This window comes from Coregonus clupeaformis, unplaced genomic scaffold (assembly GCF_020615455.1).
Source record: "Coregonus clupeaformis isolate EN_2021a unplaced genomic scaffold, ASM2061545v1 scaf0304, whole genome shotgun sequence".
NCBI lineage: Eukaryota > Metazoa > Chordata > Actinopteri > Salmoniformes > Salmonidae > Coregonus > Coregonus clupeaformis.
The window spans coordinates 192,157-218,284 of record NW_025533759.1 but is presented as its reverse complement, the minus strand read 5'-3'; the positions used below and the strand labels follow the sequence as shown (position 1 = coordinate 218,284).

Genomic DNA, 26,128 nt, shown 5'->3' with positions numbered 1-26,128 from the left:
GAAATAGAATAGAAAAAGGAATAAAGGAATAAATACACAATGAGTAATGTTAAATTGGCTATATACACGGGGTACCAGTACCCAGTAATGATAACTTGGTTATATACACGGGGTACCAGTACCCAGTAATGATAACTTGGTTATATACACGGGGTACCAGTACCCAGTAATGATAACTTGGTTATATACACGGGGTACCAGTACCCAGTAATGATAACTTGGTTATATACACGGGGTACCAGTACCCAGTAATGATAACTTGGCTATATACACGGGGTACCAGTACCGAGTCGATGTGCAGGGTTACTATGTAATTGAGGTAGATATGTACATTTAGGTAGGGGCAAATGTGTGCCTGTGTGTATGTGTTATGTGTGAGTGAGTGAGTGTGTGTGTATGTGTGAGTGTGTGCATCGAGTCAAAAATAGTTAGTGCAAAAAGGTTCAATGCAGATAGTCCGGGTAGCTATTTGGTTAACTATTTAGCAGTCTTATGGCTTGGGGGTACAAGCTGTTCAGGAGCCCTTTGGTCCCAGACTTAGCGCTCCGGTACCGTTTGCCATGCGGTAGCAGAGAGAACAGTCTATGACTAGGGTGGCTGGAGTCTTTGACAATTTTTAGGGCTTCCTCTGACACCGCCTGGTATAGAGGTCCTGGATGGCAGAGAGTTCGACCCCAGTGATGTACTGGGCCGTACGCACTTTCCTCTGTAAAGCCTTGTGGTCGGATGCCGAGCAGTTGCCATACCAAGCAGTGATGCAGCCAGTCAAGATGCTCTCAATGGTGCATCTGAGGGCCCATGCCAAATCTTTTCTGCCTCCTGAGGGGGAAGAGGCGCGAGGGGGAAGAGGCTCTGTATAGTGTGTTACTGTAGCTCTAACTGTATTTGTGTGTTGCAGAATATGTCCAATCAACTGAACTTCTTTGCCATATAGTGCACCTTTCTTGCTCAACATGAAATAGAACATTTCAAACGCTTTTCCAAGATATAAATCACATTTTTCATTTAATCTGCTCTGTGGAAAATACTCCCATCCTTTTAACAGTGTCTAAACAGACACTCCTCCCTCCTTTATTTTGTAGCTGTGCCTGAAAGGTTTTACATGGATGTTAGACCTTAGAGTAAACACAGCCACACTCTGGTAGACCTGCTATTAGACCTGTCAGTCGCGCTAGCTGCTCCCTATTAGGACCACATGGAAACATAAACTCCACTTAAGTGTTTTGGTTCCAAGTGACATGCAAGTGACATGCTGTTGAATATAAATATTTCCTGTGAGCTGAATGTTTAGCAATTCAAGGTATGCATTTCCTATAATATTGCAACACCAATCTTGTAAAGCCAGCTGAGACACCTAGACATTTTTAATTTTTTAAGTATAGTTCCACATTGTCAACATTACCTTTAGCCTAGTTCTTAAAATATCCCTGGTTTATACCTCTGGACATTTAAATCAGTGTGATATTATTATACTATGATATTAACAGTATAATAATTTTCATAAAGACATGGTGTAATTATAAATCCAATATAAAAATGCACAATAATGTTGATGTTAACATCTAACCTGTGATTTAACCACAGGTTGCAGTGAGGATGTTAGGAAGGGTCATAACTCTGAGTGGTACCCAGGCTGATAAGGCCTGAGCCATGAGAGTGCTACATGGGGAGAAAGAGTTATGGAGGAGGAAGCACAGGGAGACATGTAATCACATCACAGCCATGATGATTACTGGCTAATGAGCACGTGACCTTGCCTGCTCCTCGCAGCAGGTGGGGTCTGTCAGTGTGTAGAAGGTCAGTGTGTAGAGTGTGTGTTACTCTGTGTGTCTCTCTCCCTCTGTGTGTGTGTGGGTGGTTGGGTGGGTTTGGTTTGTGTGTGTGTGTGATTCTCAGTGTGTGGAGGATGTGTCTGTGTGTGATTCTCAGTGTGTGGAGGATGTGTCTGTGTGTGATTCTCAGTGTGTGGAGGATGTGTCTGTGTGTGATTCTCAGTGTGTGGAGGATGTGTGTGTGTGTGTGATTCTCAGTGTGTGGAGGATGTGTGTCTCTGTGTGACCCTGATAATGGAAGCCTTTGTGTTTTTATAACCCCTGACCTTTTCCTGTCAATCATAGAGGTCATAGGATTTCTGTGCAAGTGGTTAGTTTTGTTCTCAATGGAGTTTGGCTGTGATGCTGATCATTTGGTTCTGTCTTTGAAAGTGATGCATGATTTGGAAGGGCATTAGGATGACCATTTCACCTCCATTTCCTCTCTTGTGATAAACCTTGTTATAAAAGGCTTCCTAGTATATTACTCGCTAACTTTCAGTCCCTGGACAATAAAGTAGACGAGCTCAGGGCGAGTATCTCTGTCCAGAGAGACATCAGGGACTGTAAAATACTCTGTTTTACGGAATCAAGACTATCTCCGGATATATTGTCCCCATCCATTCAGCCAGCAGGGTTCTCCGTCCATTGTGCGAAAGGTGGAGGGGTTTTGTTTCATGATTAACAACTCATGGTGTGATTGTGGTAATGTACAGGAACTCAAGTCCTTTTGTTCTCCCAATCTTGAATACATCACCATCAAATTCCGACCAAATTACCTCCCGAGATAACTTTAATTAAGGAAATCTGAGGAAAACGCTACCGACATTCTATCAACACATCTCCTGTGCTACAAGCGCAACACAAACCCTGGATCATTGCTACTCTCCCTTCCGGGATGGCTCCAAGGCCCTCCCCCGCCCTCCCTTCGGCAAATCAGATCACGCCTCCATTCTGCCTATAGGCAGAAACTTAAACGGAAAGCTCCCGTGATAAGGACTGTTCAACGTTGGTCTGACCAATCGAAATCTATGCTTTAAGATTGTTTTGATCACGCGAACTGGGAAATGTTCTGGGTCGCCTCTGAGAATAGTATCGACGTATACACTAACTCGGTGACTGGGCTCACCAGGAAGTGCATAGAGGATGTTGTTCCCACTGTGACAATTAGAACTTATCCAAACCAAAAACCGTGGATAGATTGCAGCATTCGCACAAAACTGAAAGCGCATTTAACCATGGCTAGGTGACTGGGAACATGGACATGTACAAACAGACTAGCTATTACCTCCGTAAAGGCAATCAAAGAGGCAAAACGACAGTACAGGGAAAGGTGGAGTTGCAATTTAACGGCTCAGACACGAGACTTATGTGGCAGGGACTCCAGACAATCACGGATTATAAAGGGAAAGTCAGCCAAGTCATGGACACGACACCTCGCTGCCAGACAAGCTAAACACTTTCATCGCTCACTTTGAGGAAAACAACACAGAGCCGCCAAAGCGGGCCCCCGACACTGACGAGAACTGTGTGCTCTTGTTCTCTGTGGCCTACATGAGCAAATCATATAAGCGTATTGTCCGCACTTGCTTCAAAATGTCCACCATTGTTCCTGTACCCAAGAAAGCGAAGGTAACTAAACTCAATTACTATCGCCCCGTAGCACTCACTTCTGTTATCATGAAGTGCATTGAGAGGCTAGTTATGGACCATATCACCTCCACCTTACCCGACACCCTAGACCCACTACAATTTGCATATCGCCCTAACAGATCCACGGACGATGCAATCGCCATTGTACTGCACACTGCCCTATCACACCTGGACAAGAGAAATACCTATGTAAGAATGCTGTTCATCGACTACAGCTCAGCCTTCAACACCATAGTGCCCTCTAAGCTCATCACTAAGCTTAGGGCTCTGGGTCTGAACCCCTCCATGTGCAACTGGCCCTGGACTTCCTGACAGGCCAACCCCAAGTTGTGAAGTTAGGCAACAACAACTCTGCTACGCTGATCCTCAACACGGGGGCCCCACTAGGGTGTCAGCCCCCTCCAGTACTCCCTGTTCACCCATGACTGTGTGGCCACGCATGTCTCCAACTCAACCATCAAGTTTGCTAACAACACAAAAGTAGTAGGCCTGATTACAAACAACGATGAGACCGCCTACAGGGAGGAGTTCAGAGCCCTAGCGGAGTGGTGCCAGGAAAATAATCTCTCCCTCAATGTCAACAAAACGAAGGAGCTGATTGTGGACTACAGGAGACAGCATAGAGAGCACACCCCCATCTACATCGACGAGGCCACAGTGGAGAGGGTCAAAAGCTTCAAGTTCCTCGGCGTGCACATCAGTGACAACCTGATATGGTCCCTTCACACAGACAGCGTGGTGAAGAAGGTACAACAGGGCTTGGCCCCTAAGACCCTCACAAACTTCTACAGATGCACAATTGAGAGCATCGTGCGGGGCTATATCACCTCCTGGTATGGCATTTGCACCTTCCGCAACCCCAGGGCTCTCCAGAGGGTGGTGTGGTCAGCCCAACTCATCACCGGGGGCACACTGCCTGCCCTCCAGGATGTCTCCCATTACCCGGTGTCACAGGAAGACCATGAAGATCATCAAGTACCTCAGCCACCCGAGCCACGGCCTGTTCACACTTCTACCATCTAGAAGGAGGAGACAGTACAGGTGCATCAAAGCTGGAACCGAGAGACTGAGAAACAAGGCCATCAGACTGTTAAACAGTCACCACTAGCAGGCCTCCACCGAGTACCCTGCCCTGAACCTTAGTCACTGTACCACCCGGTACTCTACCCTGCAATAAACTTTGATTTGATTCTGTAAATTAAGACAAATAGCATGCTCATCTGCACCGGAATTAATTTTTCATTCAGGATGTCAGAATTGGGTCTGCAAGAAGGCACTACGTTGCCGAAATGTTGGTTATTAGGTTTACCCATTCAATTGTTGGGAGCTTATATAGAGCTTATATAGTCTTTCTTCCTTTTTATACAGTTTACTCTTCGTTAGTCAGCACCACTACAAACATTTTTGGGTGTGCGTCAGCTCATGCGTTTTACTGAAGTGGGTCTGCAACCAGGTCTTTCCCAGAATACTACACTATGTGGCATGGCAAAACAAACAGGGCCACTGTGCTGCCTGAACCGTTTGTTCACTAAGTAGGAATGCAGTGAATTCCATGGCAAGTAGTTCAGAAGTAATGTGGCTGAAACAAAAGGTCCAAAGAATGCAGGTTCCTAATTAACAGTGGAGGGTAGGGTACTACTGCATGGGCCTTGTGCAGTTCAACACACTACATACTGTTACTGGAAAGCAGCCCAGGCCAGGACCAAACAGAGTAGAGCGCTGTGTTGTTGTGTTTGTGTGTGTGTTGTTCTGTGTTTGTGTGGGTTGTTATGTGTTTTTGTGCATGTTGCTTTGTGTGCGTTTTTGTGTTTGTGTGTGTGCAGAAATGTCTCTGATGCTCAACCACAGCTTCCTGCGAACATTTGAAAAATGTCAACCCATAAATCTCTCCAAAGAATCAGATTTATTTCCTTTACTTTGCTGCATGACGCTGCAGTAATACTAACAGGGTTGGTATAACACTATGCCTCCTCAGTTGGTAAAGGCTGTAGTTGTCCTTCAGGAGGCATTTGCCATATGCTGCTGACACCAGTCTGTTTACTCATTGTATTACCATGCACACTGTAAACATTAGGATGCCTACTGAGCAAGTGTGATGCTGCCGCTGCAGACTGCATCTCAGGCTGGTACAGTCCAGTCCAGAGCAGGCTGCCTCTCAGGCTGGTACAGTCCAGTCCAGAGCAGGCTGCATCTCAGGCTGGTACAGTCCAGTCCAGAGCAGGCTGCCTCTCAGGCTGATACGGTCTAGTCCAGAGCAGGCTGCCTCTCAGGCTAGTACAGTCCACAGCAGGCTGCCTTTCAGTCTTGTACGGTACAGTCCAGTCTACAGCAGCAGGAGTGCGATAGCTCTGCTCTGCTCTGGGAGGACCTTACCACTTCATATCTGTCCAGTGGCCGGACAAATGGGCCTGTCTTCTCAGTGGCCACACCTGAGGAAAGAGTTCAGAGAGGGCTGTGGTGCTAGATGCCAGGATGAGATAGAGGAACACTCAATGAATCACTACAGTTGTATAGAAGTTATATATAGAACTAAGACATTTACGGAATGCATATTCTGTTGTGATTATAGATTGTATGAGGATGTTGTGTTCACAATTTTGTTATTGAGAATGGGTTGGCAGAGAGTACAGTCAGCTGTTGTCTATTACCTCAAATCTTGGTCATTTGCATCATTGTTTGCCAGTGTTTACATAAAACAGAAGCATCACAATAACGTAACTTTGCGAGAGAGATTGAAACCGTCTCAAAACAAAAATGGCCTCATGTAACAGCGTACGGAAGCATGAAATATTTCATTAGAGGTAAAGGCTAATTCAATTAAGACATCAGCAGTCATCTGGACTGAATTACATATGTGATTTTTACCTATTTCTGCTAGACTGATTGGACAGTCAATGCACCAATAAATTGGCCCACATCATTGCCCTGGTTGTGTTGTCATCCTTATTGTGATGACTGTTTCCATAGCGACTGGATTGGCGTAGTATTTCTCATTGGCTGTTGAATGTGACAGTGTAGCGTGAGAACAGGAAGCCTAGGGTGTGTTATCATGGTCTATCTGGAGGGCACACAGACACACCAATAGGCTAGCTAGCACAGCTCACCTGACCTACTCTGGGAGCCTCTGACCTGCACGGGGGGATCTGCACTATACAGTAGCACAGTGAGAAACACTACACTCACATACAGCGGTCACATTCACACAGTCTGACCCAGAAGTCCTCAGAGTAAATAAAGACAGGTCAGTCTGGGTCAGAAGTCCTCAGAGTAAATAAAGAGCAGGTCAGTCTGGGTCAGAAGTCCTCAGAGTAAATAAAGAGCAGGCCAGTCTGGGTCAGAAGTCCTCAGAGTAAATAAAGAGCAGGTCAGTCTGGGTCAGAAGTCCTCAGAGTAAATAAAGAGCAGGTCAGTCTGGGTCAGAAGTCCTCAGAGTAAATAAAGAGCAGGTCAGTCTGGGTCAGAAGTCCTCAGAGTAAATAAAGACAGTTCAATCTGGGTCAGAAGTCCTCAGAGTAAATAAAGAGCAGGCCAGTCTGGGTCAGAAGTCCTCAGAGTGATTCAAGACCAGGTCAGTCTGGGTCAGAAGTTTCCATCTGTACATGTTCTGGACCTGGATAACCCTAAGTTGAAACGTATGGAATCCTGTCTGCTCCACTGCTCCTAAAGCTAATGTTGAATGAAGCAGAGACCCGTTCATGGAATTACTCTCTCTTACTGTCCGGGGGGCACGTCTGCTACGCAACTGCCATCCAAAGTGTGTAAAAAGTCAATAATTGATGCGGACGGTTTAGAGCAAATCACGTCATTGTGTTCTTTTTCATTCTTTCTACCACCAGCGCTGCCCCCCGTCTCTTATTTTATCCAACGATACAGGGATGCTTTAATGCCCTATTTAAAGCGATGATTGACCCCTTGTAATTGAAATCAATAAAGCCTGGCAAGCTGGTAGAGGAGAGTGCTGAGACTTACACTTTGTGTGAAATAATATGAGTTCCTGCCTTGGCCGGCCTTCAGCACTACCGCACATTCTACACTTGGCTGTGAAAGTCATTGGAAGTCTAGAAACTTGGTGTAGTCTTGTAGAATGCCCAACCAGCAGCCAGCGACCAACACATCAGTGCACATAATAGTGGAGCGTTCAAGCAGAAATATGATTAATGACGAGATACTAATAGTATTTTCTCCTTTGCTGTTGTTTTCCCTCCTTCCCTCTCTTCCCTCTCTGTTCTCCCTCTCTCTCTGACGCTCTCAGCCATAACCAGATGAGCACGTCGTTCCGACACCCTGTGACTGGACAGATATCTCCAGAAAACACTGAATATATGCTCCACGACAAGTGAGTGCACCTCTACTATTTTTACTCAAGGAAGGTTATAATGTGGGCTTCAGTGTAACGTCTGGTTGGTCCAAGGGCATGCTGGGAGGAGATGAGAATAGAGTGTAATTTAACTCAGATTAGAGTGTGAGATTGTCTGCTGCTTGTCCCAGGGATGAGAGGGACAGACAGGAATTGACTGCCTGAGGTAATGCTTTCTATTAACTCCAGTCATAGTAATGAAGAACAATAATAATGATGATAAAACGAATAAAAAGGATGATGGCCATTCTATTTTTTATGGAAATAGTTTCATAACTGCTTGAACTCGCGTAACAGCTGCTCCCAGTCCATTTTTTTGTGTGTATTTTGAAGGTATTATCTTAATTGAATTGATGGTAATGAGCCAACTATGGTTCACATTATGTCTTTGACTGTGGCCATGGCACGCCTGAAGCCATTCATCTGTCTGAAACGTCACAGTTGTTATGCTAAAGATGGCTATTATTACCACATAGTTTTTTTTTTTTATCAGAGAGCGATATATAGAGTATTTTCTGCAGGTTATAGCTGCAGTCATGAAGTTGATTGTGTTGAACTGTGTGGGTGGTACGGTCATGGTGGAGACCCAGGTGGTGTGATAAGGTTGAATAGCATGGGACCTAGGTTTAGCGACACATGCACAGATATGGTTTGACCTAGATGTACTGAAACTCTTTTTAGAACTGGATGGACTTCAGTGGATGACCATGTTTTTGGTAATATGCTTATCTTTAAGTTGTAGCGTTGTAGAGCTTGCTTGTAAGTGCCTCTAAAACATGTGAGATGACATGGCATGACATTCCTGACATACAGAGGAAGGATCTTAATTTGATCACTCTTTTGTTGCTGAGAATTGTTCTGTTTTGTTGTTGTGAAATGCAGATGAGCTTCACGATTTACATAAATTCACTGAAAACCCACACTAACACACGGTTATATTAGCAGTATTGCACTTTTCATGTAGCCAACTTTTGGCCAGCTAATAGCCTAACCACCGATCAAGCAACATTATGGACTAAACGTTCAAATCCTGTTGCTGCAGGATTGTGTTGTTGTGACAGTATAGGCCAAATTAAGATCCTACATCTGTACCATGACTTTCATGTTAATTATTCATGATAAATGGCCCTGATGTTATTACACTTTCATTATGATGTATTAGAACCATAGCAGGACCACATTTGAGTCCTTTATCTTTCTGTTATAAATGTGTATGACAGGTGTCACAACATAATTAAGGTGGTGTTATGTAGGCTTTAGGATGCATAGCTCAATGTGTTAGTGTAGCAGAGAGGGTCGAGAGTGGTATCTGATCTCCACTGTCGCTGTGTTTGAAAGGTAATTTGTAGGAGTGACATGAAGCTCATTGGGATTCCTCTCTTCTCCACTCCTATATCCCTCATACTGTTGAGCCAGGGATTTGTACACCATCAGGGGGTTTGAAAGTTTAAAGTGCCCTGCCTTGCATATTCCCTGCACTGTAGGGGCCACAGTAACTGCATTATTCTATTACTATCTAATACCAGATCAAAGCTCAATAGACCAGCCAGGCTTAGAATAGCATCATACTTCCCACAAGAATATGTGACGAATCACATGTATTTAAATAGCATAATTAATGTCCTCTGTCCATTGTCATAGTTTACTGTTGATACATTTCACATTATCATCAGTCCTTAAAATGTCATCATCAGAAGCTCCCCCACTCCTAGTCTACCATAGACTTCTTTCCAGTACAGTAAAATCATGCAGCTATGACAGAGATCATAGATTTGAAAATGTTTGGATCATTATGGGAATATCACAGAGGCCCATCAAGCCCATCTCTCACAGGTAGGAGACAGGCAGCCTAATACTCTTGCAACGGCCTGATTGATGCCCCTCATTAGAGACTGTGTGTGTGGGACCTGAGTTACAGTCGGGGCTACTTTCACTGTACACACACACACACACACACACACACACACACACACACACACACACATCGTCACAGAAAAACACTGGGAGAGGTTATTATCCCACAGAGTTCACAGCCACCCAAGTGACACAACCTTGAACTCTCACCCCATGCCACCTGTTCAGTGGTACATCCCTGCCCCCACTGTATGCTGATGGACTCTACCACTGAGTAGGGGGTGTATGGTAGGCTATATAATGTCTATCTCACAGCCAGTCTGTTAGGAGAAATATCACCCTCTTGGCATTCCTCTTTTTCCTCTTTAAGATGCCTGTGGTGTGCAGGGGTAGAAGGAGCTAAAGTAGCAGGACTTATGAAGCCCCTTGACTCTCTGCTGGCTGCTATTTATACTACGGCCGACTTGTTTTCCCTTTCCCTTCTTCGTCCCCCCTGTATCTCTCTATCCCTTCCTCCCAGTCATACTTTAGTTGTGGAAATAGAGCATCGTAACAGCTGGGGTACTGATGCACCCAGGGAGAAGCATGTGTGTTATGCAGTGATGATGCCTTCGCCCTGGCCTGCATAGCCCAAACAGACAGCCAGGGCAGATTAATGTGGTTGGATGCTGTGGCAGCCAGGGTGTGGATGTCACCCATGCTGAGACTCAGATCTGGATGTGAAAGTAGGTTCCCTCTCCTGTATTCCCTCTGTGGTGTAGGATGGGTACAGGATGGACAGGCAGGCACATTTAGTAATGACAGACTCAGTGACAGGGCCATAATAAATATATATATATATATATGGCAAGCCTAAATAAGTTCAGGAGCTAAAAGGTGCTTAACAAGTCAGATAGTAAGTTGCATGGACTCACTTGTGTGTCGAGTGTTTAACATGATTTTTGAATGACTACCTCGTCTTTGTACCCCACACATCCAATTATCTGTAAAGTCCCTCAGTCAAGCAGTGAATTTAAAACACAGATTCAACCACAAAGACCAGGGAGGTTTTCCAATGCCTCGCAAAGAAGGGCACCTATTGGTAAATGGGTCAAAATAAAAAACGCAGACATTGAATATCCCTTTGCGTATGGTGAAGTTATTAATTGCACTTTGGATGGTGTATCAATACACCCAGTCACTACAAAGATACAGGTGTCCTTCCTAACTCAGTTGCCAGAGAGGAAGGAAACCGCTCAGGAATTTCACCATGAGGCCAATGGTGACTTCAAAACAGTTACAGCGTTTAATTACTGTGATAGGAGAAAACGGAGGATTGATCAACAACATTGTAGTTACTCCACAATACTAACCTAATTGACAGAGTGAAAAGAAGGAAGCACTTTTAGAATACAAATATTCTAAAACATGCATCCTGTTTGCAACAAGGCACTAAAGTAAGATTGCAAAAAAATTTGCAAAGCAATTAACATTTTGTTCTGTATACAAAGTGTTACAGTTGAAGTCGGAAGTTTACATACACTTAGGTTGGAGTCATTAAAACTTGTTTTTCAACCACTCCACAAATTTATTGTTAACAAACTATAGGCAAGTCGGTTAGGACATCTACTTTGTGCATGACACAAGTAATTTTTCCAACAATTGTTTACAGACAGATTATTTAACTTATAATTCACTGTATCACAATTCCAGTGGGTCAGAAGTTTACATACACTAAGTTGACTGTGCCTTTAAACTTCTTGAAAAATTCCAGAAAATGATGTTATGGCTTTAGAAGCTTTCGATAGGCTAATTGACATCATTTGAGTCAATTGGAGGTGTGGATGTATTTTAAGGCCTACCTTCAAACTCAGTGCCTCTTTGCTTGACATCATGGGTAAATCAAAAGAAATCAGCCAAGACCTCAGAAAAATAATTGTAGACCTCCACAAGTCTGGTTCATCCTTGGGAGTAATTTCCAAACGCCTGAAGGTACCACGTTCATCTGTACAAACAATAGTACGCAAGTATAAACACCATGCGACCACGCAGCCGTCATACCGCTCAGGAAGTAGACGTGTTCTGTCTCCTAGAGATTAACGTACTTTGGTGCGAAAAGTGCAACTCAATCCCAGAACAACAGCAAAGGACCTTGTGAAGATGTTGGAGGAAACAGGTACAAAAGTATCTATATCCACAATAAAACGAGTCCTATATCGACATAACCCGAAAGGCCGCTCAGCAAGGAAGAAGCCACTGCTCCAAAGCCGCCACAAAAAAGCCAGACTACGGTTTGCAACTGCACATGGGGACAAAGATCGTACTTTTTGGAGAAATGTCCTCTGGTCTGATTAAACAAAAATAGAACTGTTTGGCCATAATGACTATCGTTATGTTTGGAGGAAAATGGGGGTGGCTTGTAAGCCGAAGAACAACATCCCAACCGTGAAGCACGGAGGTGGCAGCATCATGCTGTGGGGGTGCTTTGCTGCAGGAGGGACTGGTGCACTTCACAAAATAGATGGCATCATGAGGAAGGAAAATGATGTGGATATATTGAAGCAACATCTCAAGACATCAGTCAGGAAATTAAAGCTTGGTCGCAAATGGGTCTTCCAAATGGACAATGACCCCAAGCATACTTCCAAAGTTGTGGCAAAATGGCTTAAGGACAACAAAGTCAAGGTATTGGAGTGGCCATCACAAAGCCCTGACCTCAATCCTATAGAAAGTTTGTGGGCAGAACTGAAAAAGTGTGTGCGGGCAAGGAGGCCTACAAACCTGACTCAGTTACACCAGCTCTGTCAGGAGGAATGGGCCAAAATTCACCCAACTTATTGTGGGAAGCTTGTGGAAGGCTACCCAAAATATTTGGGAATGTGATGAAAGAAATAAAAGCTGAAATAAATAATTCTCTCTACTATTATTCTGACATTACACATTCTTAAAATGAAGTGGTGATCCTAACTTACTTTACGAGGATTAAATGTCAGGAATTTTAAATGTATTTGGCTAAGGTGTATGTAAACTTCCGACTTCAACTGAATGTTTGGGGCAAATCTAATGCAACAGATTACTGAGTACCACTCTCCATAAGCATAGTGATGGCTGCATCATGTTATGGGTATGCTTGTAATCATTAAGGACTGGGGAGTTTTTCTGGAGAAAAAATAAACAGAATGGATCTAAACACAGGTAAAATCCTAGAGGAAAACCTTATTCAGTCTGCTTTCCACCAGACACTGGGAGATTAATTCACCTTTCAGCAGGACAATAACCTAAAATACAAGGCCAAATCTACACTGGAGTTGCTTAACAAGAAGACAGTGAATGTTCCTGAGTGGCCGAGTTACAGTTTTTACTTAAATCTATAATTCTGGGGTATTGTGTGTAGATGGGTGAGAAAAAATATATATTTTGAGTTCAGGCTGTAACACAACAAAATGTGGAATAGGTGAAGGGGTATGAATACTTTCTGAAGACACATATATACACTGCTCAAAAGAATTAAGGGAACACTTAAACAACACAATGTAACTCCAAGTCAATCACACTTCTGTGAAATCAAACTGTCCACTTAGGAAGCAACACTGATTGACAATACATTTCACATGCTGTTGTGCAAATGGAATAGACAACAGGTGGAAATTATAGGCAATTAGCAAGACACCCCCAATAAAGAAGTGGTTCTGCAGGTGATGACCACAGACCACTTCTCAGTTCCTATGCTTCCTGGCTGATGTTTTGGTCACTTTTGAATGCTGGCGGTGCTTTCACTCTAGTGGTAGCATGAGACGGAGTCTACAACCCACACAAGTGGCTCAGGTAGTGCAGCTCATCCAGGATGGCACATCAATGCGAGCTGTGGCAAGAAGGTTTGCTGTGTCTGTCAGCGTAGTGTCCAGAGCATGGAGGCGCTACCAGGAGACAGGCCAGTACATCAGGAGACGTGGAGGAGGCCGTAGGAGGGCAACAACCCAGCAGCAGGACCGCTACCTCTGCCTTTGTGCAAGGAGGAGCAGGAGGAGCACTGCCAGAGCCCTGCAAAATGACCTCCAGCAAGCCACAAATGTGCATGTGTCTGCTCAAACAGTCAGAAACAGACTCCATGAGGGTGGTATGAGGGCCCGACGTCCACAGGTGGGGGTTGTGCTTACAGCCCAACACCGTGCAGGACGTTTGGCATTTGGCAGAGAACACCAAGATTGGCAAATTCGCCACTGGTGCCCTGTGCTCTTCACAGATGAAAGCAGGTTCACACTGAGCACATGTGACAGACATGACAGAGTCTAGAGACGCCGTGGAGAACGTTCTGCTGCCTGCAACATCCTCCAGCATGACCGGTTTGGCGGTGGGTCAGTCATGGTGTGGGGTGGCATTTCTTTGGGGGGCCGCACAGCCCTCCATGTGCTCGCCAGAGGTAGCCTGACTGCCATTAGGTACCGAGATGAGATCCTCAGACCCCTTGTGAGACCATATGCTGGTGCGGTTGGCCCTGGGTTCCTCCTAATGCAAGACAATGCTAGACCTCATGTGGCTGGAGTGTGTCAGCAGTTCCTGCAAGAGGAAGGCATTGATGCTATGGACTGGCCCGCCCGTTCCCCAGACCTGAATCCAATTGAGCACATCTGGGACATCATGTCTCGCTCCATCCACCAACGCCTCGTGGCACCACAGACTGTCCAAGAGTTGGCGGATGCCACCTCATTAGGAGCATGCCCAGGCATTGTAGGGAGGTCATACAGGCACGTGGAGGCCGCACACACTACTGAACCTCATTTTGACTTGTTTTAAGGACATTACATCAAAGTTGGATCAGCCTGTAGTGTGGTTTTCCACTTTAATTTTGAGGGTGACTCCAAATCCAGACCTCCATGGGTTGATAAATTTAATTTCCATTGATAATTTTTGTGTGATTTTGTTGTCAGCACATTCAACTATGTAAAGAAAAAAGTATTTAATAAGATTATTTCATTCATTCAGATCTAGGATGTGTTGTTTAAGTGTTCCCTTTATTTATTTGAGCAGTGTATATACAGTACCAGTTTGGACACACCTACTCATTCAAGGGTTTTTCTTTATTTTTAGTATTTTCTACATTGTAGAATAATAGTGAAGACATCAAATTTATGAAATAACACATATGGAATGATGTAGTAACCAAAAAAGTGTCAAAGTAGCCACCTTTTGCCTTGATGAAAGCTTTGCACACACTTGACATTCTCAGAGAGAGAGAGAGAGAGAGAGAGAGAGAGAGAGAGAGAGAGAGAGAGAGAGAGAGAGAGAGAGAGAGAGAGAGAGAGAGAGAGAGAGAGAGAGAGAGAGAGAGAGAGAGAGAGAGAGAGAGAGAGAGAGAGAGAGAGAGAGAGAGAGAGAGAGAGAGAGAGAGAGAGAGAGAGAGAGAGAGAGAGAGAGAGAGAGAGAGAGAGAGAGAGAGAGAGAGAGAGAGAGAGAGAGAGAGAGAGAGAGAGAGAGAGAGAGAAGAGAGAGAGAGAGAGAGAGAGAGAGAGAGAGAGAGAGAGAGAGAGAGAGAGAGAGAGAGAGAGAGAGAGAGAGAGAGAGAGAGAGAGAGAGAGAGAGAGAGAGAGAGAGAGAGATTTCTCATGTACCCCTAAAGCAGAGTTATTACCCGGGCCGGTTAGAGACTTTCAAGCTGACTGTAGGTCTATTATTTATGCAGAATGTTATGAAAATCAATAGTCGGCTAAAAAATACTATTTGTCATATAATGAAAGATGCCAGAGCACGAGGTGGGTGGCACTATCAAATCTATCAAATTAAACGGATTGAGATAGAAATAATAGAATGATGACACCCACAGTGTGGTTCCTTTGTGCTCTGTGGCTATCACAGAGGAGAGATCTGGGTTTGCTGTGGTCTGATCTCTGCGCTGCTGTATTCCTGCTCTGTAGCAGAACTGTTGCTGAGGCTGGGCTAAGACTGGGCTGGACTTGGGCTGCAGCCTGCAGTGTTTGCTGGGAATAGGCTGCTGCTGTGGCCATTCCTCTCAGGTGGTAGGTAACCTATTTGGCCCCAGGCCTGGCTCTCTCCCTCTTTCTCTCTGATGTGAAATATTGCTCCTTTCCTCTGCCACATCCCACAGCAAATCTCCCAGGGAATGTTTCAAAAGACAGCAGAGGTAGACAGCATGAAAGCTGCATATAAAACAGGCGAGGATCCCCTTGGTGCAGAGGGAAACGTACTGTAAAAATGTTGGATGGGATCCAGAGAGTTGGAACAGTTGTGTTTTAGTTCCATGGTCAGTCCCTCTCCTTTGGCTGTGCCTCCATTTTTTTCTGCCTGTTTTTATGTCCTGCCCCAGCCTGCCCTGGCCATAGACACATCCCAACACCTCTCCTCTTCCGAAGCTGCACAGGAACACGGCATGGCCGACAGGAAAAAACACTAGTTACAACATCTTTCATGCTCAGGCAGAACAATGCAGGGGTCCAGTGGATGTAGTGGTGGAGTGGGCGGTCAAGCACGGTTTCCTAGTATAAGCACACACTTACACTGAGGAAGAGCACTCTATTATGCCAGAGGAGGTACTTTTCAGAAATCCAATGTCTGTAATATATAACAATGAGGACAATAGGCCTATTCAGTTTAGTTCAATCTTCTTGAGTACTTGCTTTGAAGTGAACCTACAGCCACCGGCTCTCTAAACATCACAGCCTCTGCGTCTTTGGTTCCAGAGAGCAGTGAGTTCTGTGAGTGATGCCCAGCATGGACGGCTCCGTGTAGGCGGCACTTTCATGGCTGTCTGGGTGTCACAGAGGCATGAACCTCTGAGTGAAGCTTCCTATACACACAAACACACCACTGACATGGCAGGAACACATGGCCAATGGAGAGGACCTCAGCTTGCTCTCTAAGGCTTTACAGTGTGTCTGTGGTTAAGACTGCTACTGACAGACTACTAACATTAGTATTTATAGTCGCTATTATAGTAAAACTATGGCGGGGTCATTTCAATAAAACTGTAACTGTGCCCTTAGTTAGTACCACAATGACTCAGTCAATTAATCATAGGTAATACATGTCATTTGAAAATGTCAAAGTTCATCCCAAGCCCTGTGCATGTCAGTTTGAGGGTTTGAGTTTCAGGCATATCCTCTGCATAGTCTAATTAACAGACAGGCTGGTCTGTCAGTAAGACAGCTTCAATTTCAGCCCTAAGCAACTCTGATCCCACAGCCACCTCTTCTCCTGAACTCAGCACTCACTTTACACTATGTGCTATGAATAGGAAATCACCACAAATAACCTAACAAGTGAAACGTGCCTGATAGGGATGTAAAACACTGGGCCTCCTAGTGGAGCTACTAGCAAGTCTGTCTCAATGGGCTGCAGACATTGTACCATCCTCACACAGACTTCTTGCTCATGAACCTACCGTAAATAGCTGACATATTAGGATGACCTTATCAAGAATGTTGTGTGAGCAGCACGCCCAGATAAACTGGCAGTAAAATGATTAGGCATAGCTACCTCTATGATGAATGATACACTCTCACAACCACCTGTTAACACAAACAGACCCATTTGTTCTTGACTTGATCACTCCTCAGCCTCCCAATGTCAGAGAGCATTTTGTCAGTTCATGTATTATTCAAGTACTATTGAACAAGGCTATGGAGCCTCTACAGCTGGTAATTGAGTTATATTGACTTCAGGAGCAGTGAACCTATTCAGTAACTTGTCTGAATCTGACATCAGGAGATGGGAGGAGCTGTGTTATGCCTCAGTACTTCATTTGTAATTAGTGTCATTATTTGTTTACCCAGCCCCTCGGGAATACTATGTTTTTATCGAAGGGGCACGTTAATTAATTGTAGAAGGGCACATTAATTGAGAACTTTCCTCTGTTCTAATGAACCTCATTACAAAGAGAAAGCCCCTATGGCCTCCTTGTTACGTAGATTTCCCATAATCCCTCTTCCTGCTGAAGTTTCAATGCGGCTTCCCGTTATGCTCACTACAATCTGTGTAACAGTGTGACCTTGGTCATTGCCTGGGCATTCCATAACTGCCTCAGATTCCTGCTTTATCCTAAGGGAGCAACCACCTAGGTGCCCTTAAACTGTAATGGAATGTACTATGGGTAGTGGTACTTGAGGCCAAATATTGGGCGAGCCTGGTTACAGATGTAGGATCTTAATTTGAGCCAGTTTGCTACAGCAGGAAAAAAATCCTGCAGCAACAGGAAATGTGAATTATTATGTGGATTATAATTAATGGACATTTTTTGTAGTGGTTGATACATTTTCGGTTAGGGCAAATGAAGTCTGACATTTTAAAGTGGAAATTACACAAACTTTAGAAGCCTTTTTAAACCTCGAAAACACTATACGTTTGCATTTCCTGCTCGGAAGGAAAATTCTCAGCAACAAAAGAGTGATCAAATTAAGATACTACATCTGTAGATAAGAGAAGCTGGTTGATTTTCATGTCATGCCAGTGAACTGGAGCGGATTGTATTTCTTACAAAAACTGTTCCTGGCTGTAACAATGTGATGATGTCATGAGGAAATGTGAGGTGTAATTTGGAAAGCATGGTTGTTCTCTGCTGAGTGAGTGTGTTATCTAATGGATGTAAATATTAAGACGTTTTTGTCTGGAGGTCAGGACACCCTGTGTGTGTGTGTGTGTGTGTGTGTGTGCGAGTGCATGTGTGTGTGTGTGGGGGGGGGTTGTGTACGTGTGTGTGTGAGAGAGAGAGAGAAGGAAAAGCGAGAAAGAGAGAGAGTGGATATTTGATCATGAGGAAGCTCATCTGGGGTAGCTCTGGTATCTCTGCTCTGGGTCTTTGTGTTGGAGGTTATGTGGATGTGGAAAAGCTCTTGGTCGTATTACAAGTCATCTTATGAAACAAGACATGCCAGCCCCAGGGACAGTGTCAGACAAAGTGTTACTTGAGTGGCTGCTACAAAAAGGTCCTGCCTGTTAAGATAGCTGCAATTTCATTGGCTGTGACAAGTCGTGTGGCAGGAAGTTGTCATTTCCTCTCTGAGAGCCCAGCACTTAACTGAACCCTGGCTTCCTGTACGGCAGATCCACTACAGAGGAATGGTGGTGGTGGTGAGATACTAGCATGACCACTCATGTCTATGTCATTGATTTCCTTCTTTGCTGCCTCCACTGCAGGACAGAGTCCCGGGGCATGTCCAAGCCACCGTCACCACCCAGTCAGAGGCCCCCCAGTATGGTCAGCCAGACTTCCAAGGCTGTGACCTCATCAACAGTGGACACCACCTCAGGGTCAAAGGTGAGAAAACGGCTCTCTTTTATGAGCAAGCATTGTTTACTCAGTGTTTTTCATTTGTTTGGGTCTATTCCACAACAGTGTTGCAGCAATTAGGTCCAGTGATTGCAGTGTAAAGCGTTTGAATTTATATTGTTTCTAAGGGTACTGGGAGACTGTTAATGCTCATGCTGGAGAATTGGTTTCATCTCCTCCAGAACACTCTCTCTCATTTTGATTAACATCAACTGACATTGGCAGTCCAGTACTCACATGACACCCAGCAGCCCATCTGTAAAGTGATTTAGTGGCTCTTCCTTGGCCCTTCCCAGGCCACATACGCCTGACTGTCTCCAGCTTCCAGAAAAAGCCTGCCAGCCTCCTCTCCCTTCTCCCCCTGTGGCCCAGCTCTCCCAGGCAGAGAGGGGTGGCCATGCTGGGTGGCATGACATGGCTATCTGCCAACTCACTATCGCCTCTCCAGTCTGACTGACTGGTGTTGACATTAGTGAGTGTAGAAACAGCACACGCCTGGCTGGCTGTAAAATGACCTCCTGGCTGTCTCAGTAATGCTTCAGGCGTGTGAGCGAGAGACAGCATTGTGTCAGCATCATATGAGCTGTCTCAAACCGATCAATCCTGCCAGAACCCACATGTCCAGTCAACCTATCAACACAATCACAGTACCACAACACTCTTCAGCTACACACAGCTCCCAAACACATGCACTGACTTTGACTGGGACCCTAAGCACTGCACTAGGCATATAAGTATTCTTATAGAACAGTGCCTCTTCAGTTGTGAAAGTACCTCTAAGGTTGTTGTACCTGTGTTAGAAGCAGCACTTCATCAGACCTCATGTCAACGTGTTGTCTGCTATCAGAGGTGCCAGTCATTTCAAGCAGAGTGGCAGGCAGGGCATGATTGATGACCACTTGCTCATTCTCAGTGATAAGTAGAGTATAGATTTGCTTTAACATTCACTGTCTCTCGATGTATACTATAAGGGGAACGTTGAGTTTCCAACCACAGTACAGTGAATATGTGACTACACAATGCTTTCTAATATCTGCTCAACTTAAATAAGGCTGTGCTCTTGATGGCTCTCCTGACAAACATGGTGTAGATTTCCTAGTGCTCTGCATGCTTAGCTGGCCGTACAGTAGCTTCTGTAATTAGTGCATGTTTTTGCCAGCTGTGGAGGAGGAAACAGCAAATGGAAGCCTGACTCAACTGTTGCTAGGATGCAATCTGAGTTGGCTTAGTTGAGCATTCATCTAAAATCATCTGTGAGATTCAGAGGAGGGAGAAAACCAGTGGGCCTTGAAACTGTGCCTCATCAAATCTTAATGTATGATTATAATACTGTATTCCCATTTGGGTGAAGTGTGCTTGTTTGTCATATGATGTGCTGAAATTATAAGGTTAAAGCTAAATCAAATAAGAAAAAGATAAATAAACACAAAGGAGAAAGTTGATCAAATTATATGTTTAAAAAATAACTAACTTCAAACATTTGTGGGCCCCAGTCTCAAAATTGAAATGTTGTTTTTAACCTTAATCTGAACATCAAACATACAGTAACGCCTAATGATCTCTTTATAATAATAATAATAATAATAATATGCCATTTAGCAGACGCTTTTATCCAAAGCGACTTACAGTCATGTGTGCATACATTTTTACGTATGGGTGGTCCCGGGGATCGAACCCACTACCCTGGCGTTACAAGCGCCATGCTCTACCAATTGAGCTACAGAGGACCATCTTTAAACATGGGACACAATGGTCATATTGTTTTCAAATCAAATCAAATCAAATGTTATTTGTCACATACACGTGTTTAGCAGTGTAGCGAAATGCTTGTACATGCTCCTGTTTCCCAGCTCCTGTTCCTACTGGTTGTGTCTGTAATACCGCATTTCTTTCACACAGCTCCTTACCATTGAGCCCCCTGGGCAGCTAATAGCAGCTGGTGTTTAAAGGAAACCCCATTCATAACCAACGTGTTTGTTTTGCCAGCCGCAGGGCTCCAGGAGTAGTGGCAAGGTACACAGCTTCGGCAAGAGGGACCACGCCATCAAGAGGAACCCCAATATCCCTGTGGTGGTCAGGGGATGGCTCTACAAACAGGTGAGCCCTCCACATCACCCCATCTCAGTCACTGTAGCTACTGGATGGTTCAGCGTAATCTCTGTAGTTATGGCTAAGAGTACAACTCAATCACTGTAGCTATAGCTAAGGGCAGTGTGTTGGGGTCTTATGGTAAACTGTCCTCCACTCTAACGGGAGCACACATAAATCTCAGGTCAATATTACATCTCTGTCATGTTATGTCATGTCATTTACAGTGGCCTTTCACTTAATGCATGATTCAGGATAGGTAATGATGAGAGTCCACGTCTATGAGAATGTACTACAGTATTAATGACTGTGACCTTGTGGACTCTAGCTGAGTAAACAGGGAACGACAGTCATCATGTGTCATTATGGATCTCTATTTACCTAGAGGATGGAGGGACGGAGGGAGCATGAGAGAGATGTCTCTTTAGGGGTGAGGTATTAGAGGACGACACCCAGGGTGATTATCTCCTGTTGACTGATGCCCCCTGGCACGGCTGGCACAGGGGTGTAACACCCCTGAGGCAGGCCAGAGGGGATGAGACTTAAGACCCTGACATGGTAACACGCCATCGACTCATAAGGAGTGTTTAGACAGACAGACAGTGGAATGATGGTTGCAGAACACTGTCGATGTGCCCTTGAGCAAGGCACTTAATCCTAATTGCTCCTGTAAGTCGCTCTGGATAAGAGCGTCTGCTAAATGACTAAAATGTAAATGTAGAACACTAATGAATCCTTCATAACAGGATTCTGATTAGGGAGAGTTAGTTAGACCTATTGGAGCTCCTATCATGAAATGAACACTGTTCTGTTCAGGGGGAACACTTTAATGGAATTCAATTACTGGCTGTTCTAATACAATGTATGACGTTTCTTGTGCTTTCCTTCTCCCTGTAAATGGGTACTTTAGCCTATATTCCCCAGCTATGGTTTTTAATTAAAATGTGCATTAGAATGTGATGTTGTATTGCTGAGAGGGCTTAAATTCCATATTGTGTTTCCCTCTCCAGGACAGCTCTGGAATGAGACTGTGGAAGAGGAAGTGGTTTGTGTTGTCCGACTACTGCTTGTTTTATTACAAAGGTGAGTCACACAGGCACACCGGGCCAGGGTTTAATTGAGACTAATTAAAATAGTCCCAGGGTGAATAGATTTGGTTATGAAATCTGAGCCAGTCCTCTTAATTCCAAGTCGTCTGCTTCTTAGTGGAGCTAAACCTTTCAATCAGAGAGACATGACTGCAATTAGACAACGTTCTGTTCTGCCACAGGCTATTCTCTCTCCTCTTCTGTCTCTTTCTATCTCTATTTTCCTCTTTCTTTCACCTCTCCTCCATTCATCACACTGAGCTAGAGATAAGCCTCCTGTCCTGCTGCTTGCCACCACATGGGGAGCACAGCGGCTCCTTGAATCATGCTTGAATTAAGTCTCACCAATTACATTTCCTACAGTCACGAATCACCATGCCTCTGCAGGAACATAATGGTGCATTGATGAAGCAGTTATGCCATGCTATTTATAAACCGGTAGAATCATTAAGGTAGTCAAGGCAGTGGGCCAGCGGTGAGGTGTGTGTGGTGGGTTGTTATGTATTGTGTGATAATGATCACTTGCTTGTGTGTGTGTGTGTGTGTGTGTGTGTGTGTGTGTGTCCCTCTAGACAGCAGAGAGGAGACAGTCTTGGGGAGCATCCCTCTGCCCAGTTATGTCATCACCCCTGTGGAGCCTGATGACCACATCAGCCGCAAGTATGCCTTCAAGGTAAGTCTAGAGGGTAAGGGTGGGAACTAGCTAGTCACCTAAGGGAAAATACTGTTACTAGCTACTCACAGTCCAACCAAGCTGCATGAATTCAGAACCAGACTAGACATATGAAGGAGGTTTTCAACTGTGAAGGAAATGCTAACTAACAGCCATTAGATAAAGTTGCTACACCTTGGTTACAGAGTTCGACAGTCACACAGCCAGGGGCCTGTGTGGGCGAGCCAGACAAAGTGTGCAGTGCTCCCTCTGATTGGTGTCAGACTGGTGGGCTGTTATAACACTCCATTCTTACCACATCAGTCTGGATCCTTTCTTTAAAAGCACAGAGATTAATCAAAAAACCTATACAGTCTAGACCAAGTTGATTATGGCACCAGACTGGCTCTTCCTAATGTCTGCTTTGGCTTGGCCTGGCATGCTATGTCGCTTTGACCTGTGAGCTTTCAGTGTGGGCCCTTCATGCAAACCCATTTAATTCACAATAACACTAAGTGGGCAATGTCACGTCATACTTACCTGTACCTCTCATCTGCTATTTCATAACACACATGCACCAAACACTTGAGGCCTGTAGGTCTCAATAATGTACTCCAGTAGGTATCTTATCCTGGTCTGAGGTACAGCGTCTGTCTCTTTAAAGGTCTGTTTTGAAGCTGTGTTACTGTGCTGCTCTGCTCTCTGGCCCCTCCCCTGTCCTGTCAGTCAGTCAGCAGGCCCCAGTCATCACCAGTAGAGCTGTGGGATAGCAGCACTCTGTACCCCCACCACACTCCTCCCAGCCCCTCTCCTCTCCACACTCCTCCCAGCCCCTCTCCTCTCCACACTCCTCCCAGCCCCTCTCCTCTCCACACTCCTCCCAGCCCCTCTCCTCTCCGCTCCTCCCAGCCCCTCTCCTCTCCACACTCCTCCCAGCCCCTCTTCTCTCCACACTCCTCCCAGCCCCTCTTCTCTCCACACTCCTCCCAGCCCCTCTTCTCTCCACACTCCTCCCAGCCCCTCTTCTCTCCACACTCCTCCCAGCCCCACTCCTCCAAGCCCCTCTCCTCCCCACACTCCTCCCAGCCCCTCTTCTCCAAGCCCCTCTCCTCTCCACACTCCTCCCAGCCCCTCTCCTCTCCTCTACACACTCCTCCCAGCCCCTCTTCTCTCCACACTCCTCCCAGCCCCTCTCCTCCAAGCCCCTCTCCTCTCCACACTCCTCCCAGCCCCTCTCCTCTCCACACTCCTCCCCTCTCCTCCAAGCCCCTCTCCTCTCCACACTCCTCCCAGCTCCTCTCCTCCAAGCCCCTCTCCTCTCCACACTCCTCCCAGCCCCCTCTCCTCCAAGCCCCTCTCCTCTCCACACTCCTCCCAGCCCCTCTCCTCTCCACACTCCTCCTCTCCTCTCCACACTCCTCCCAGCCCCTCTCCTCTCCACACTCCTCCTCTCTCCTCTCCACACTCCTCCCAGCCCCTGTCCACTCCACACTCCTCCCCTCTCCTCCCAGCCCCTGTCCACTCCACACTCCTCCCAGCCCCTCTCCTCCAAGCCCCTCTCCTCTCCACACTCCTCCCAGCCCCTCTCCTCCAAGCCCCTCTCCTCTCCACACTCCTCCCAGCCCATCTCCTCTCCACACTTCTCTTCTTTCTCTGGGCCTACATGGGAACATCATTATCTCTACTCAGTATGGCTGTGGGGGAGTAAACTCAAACGCTCTGAATTCCTCTGCTGTTTGATTGTATCTGGTCCAGGGATGTTTCCGCTTGCAGACATACAGTAGAACATAGGAAACCAGTTTGTTTATGCCTTATTAACTATTAATGATGACATGCACCACGTTGAATACGTTTATATACACACTCATAATTCGATATTAAACTGATTATGGCAGTAGACAGATTATGCAATAGTCAAGTAAATACCTTTCTCTATTTATCTTAATCGGCGTAAGGTCAAAATCGAAGTAAGCATACGCGATTAAAACACCTGGTTTTCTGAGCAATCTTTCGAATTAGTAACACTTAATCGGCGTTCCAGCAGTGTATTTGATCTGCGCGTGCTAGCACCAGCCCAGCGAGCCTCCCTCTTTAGCGCGAGTGAAGTGAGTTCGGAACAACTGAATGTATGCGTCTTAGAAGTAGTTTTCACATACAAACTTTATATGTCTGAGCTCAGAATCAAATATGCTTACCAAAAACAACATGGTCGCTGTGGTTGAACGTTTATTTTGATTGCTGATTTTCTGCATTTATCAGTGCCATCAGGTAGCCTGATTTCAGATGTGTCCATGTAAACAGGATTATTATGGAAATCGTTCTTCTTGCAAAGCATGTAAATGTTTTAATCAAACTATTATATTAATCTGACTATCCACAGTAATCACATTATTGTGTGCATGTAACCACACTCATTGTTTTATTGTTTCTCGCCTCAGTTGAAAGCAGGGTAAAGGATCCTCCCTGTGGGTAGTGGAGGGTAATAGAATATTTTCACATTTCAATCAGTATGTGTGACAGACAGAGTAGACAGTACGAATGGGTTTCTCTGCTGGGTCAGAGCCATGGTGTTGACAATAACCATCTCCATATCTTTCTCAGTGAGAGCAGAGGACCCTTTACGAAGAACAATACAGGGTGAATGTTTGATGTGCTAGTTTGACGGCATTCAATTGCAGTCCTTTCATATCTTTTGTGCTTGGCTTTTTGTTCCTCCTGGGTGTGTGTACTGTATGTGTGTGTGTGCGTGTGTGTGTGTGTGTGTGTGTGTGTGTGTGTGTGTGTGTGTGGTGCAGGTCTGGGTATTACCCCTGCAGCTCACATTACACACAATGGAATTTGTATGACGATTGTTGCCAGGGGAAAGATTAATTATACATTGAAGCTATTTTCTAGCGTCTTCTCGCTCTCTCTCTCTCTCTCTCTCTCTCTCGCTCTCTCTCTCTCTCTTCCTGACTCTCTCTCTCTCTCTCTCTCTCTCTCTCTCTCTCTCTCTCTCTCTCTCTCTCTCTCTCTCTCTCTCTCTCTCTCTCTCTCTCTCTTCCTGCCTCTCTCTTCCTGACTCTCTCTCTCTTTCTCTCTCTCCGTCCGCCTCTCTCTGCCCAGGGAGGGAATGTATATCACGGTTAGGTGAGAGGTTCCTGCTCTCAATACTGTTCTGCTAATTATCCAGCGCATGTATTTAAGAGGTCTCTGTTCCGCTCAGCTCTCTCTCTCTTTCTCTCTCTCTCTGGGTAATCACATATTCCAGACCAGGATCTTTCATTAGACAGGACCCAAGCTGTTTGTCAAAGTTCAGTTAACTGTTAACTGGCTCAACAGAATGCATGAGGCACTAAAGACCAGAGTTTCCCATCCCATCCTAGC

The 26,128-nt window shown here is 45.2% G+C and overlaps 1 pseudogene; it reads left to right on the top strand.

Annotated features, from left to right (window-relative positions):
- Nucleotides 1–26,128, top strand: part of LOC123484408 — a 121,740-nt pseudogene that overhangs the window by 57,079 nt on the left and 38,533 nt on the right.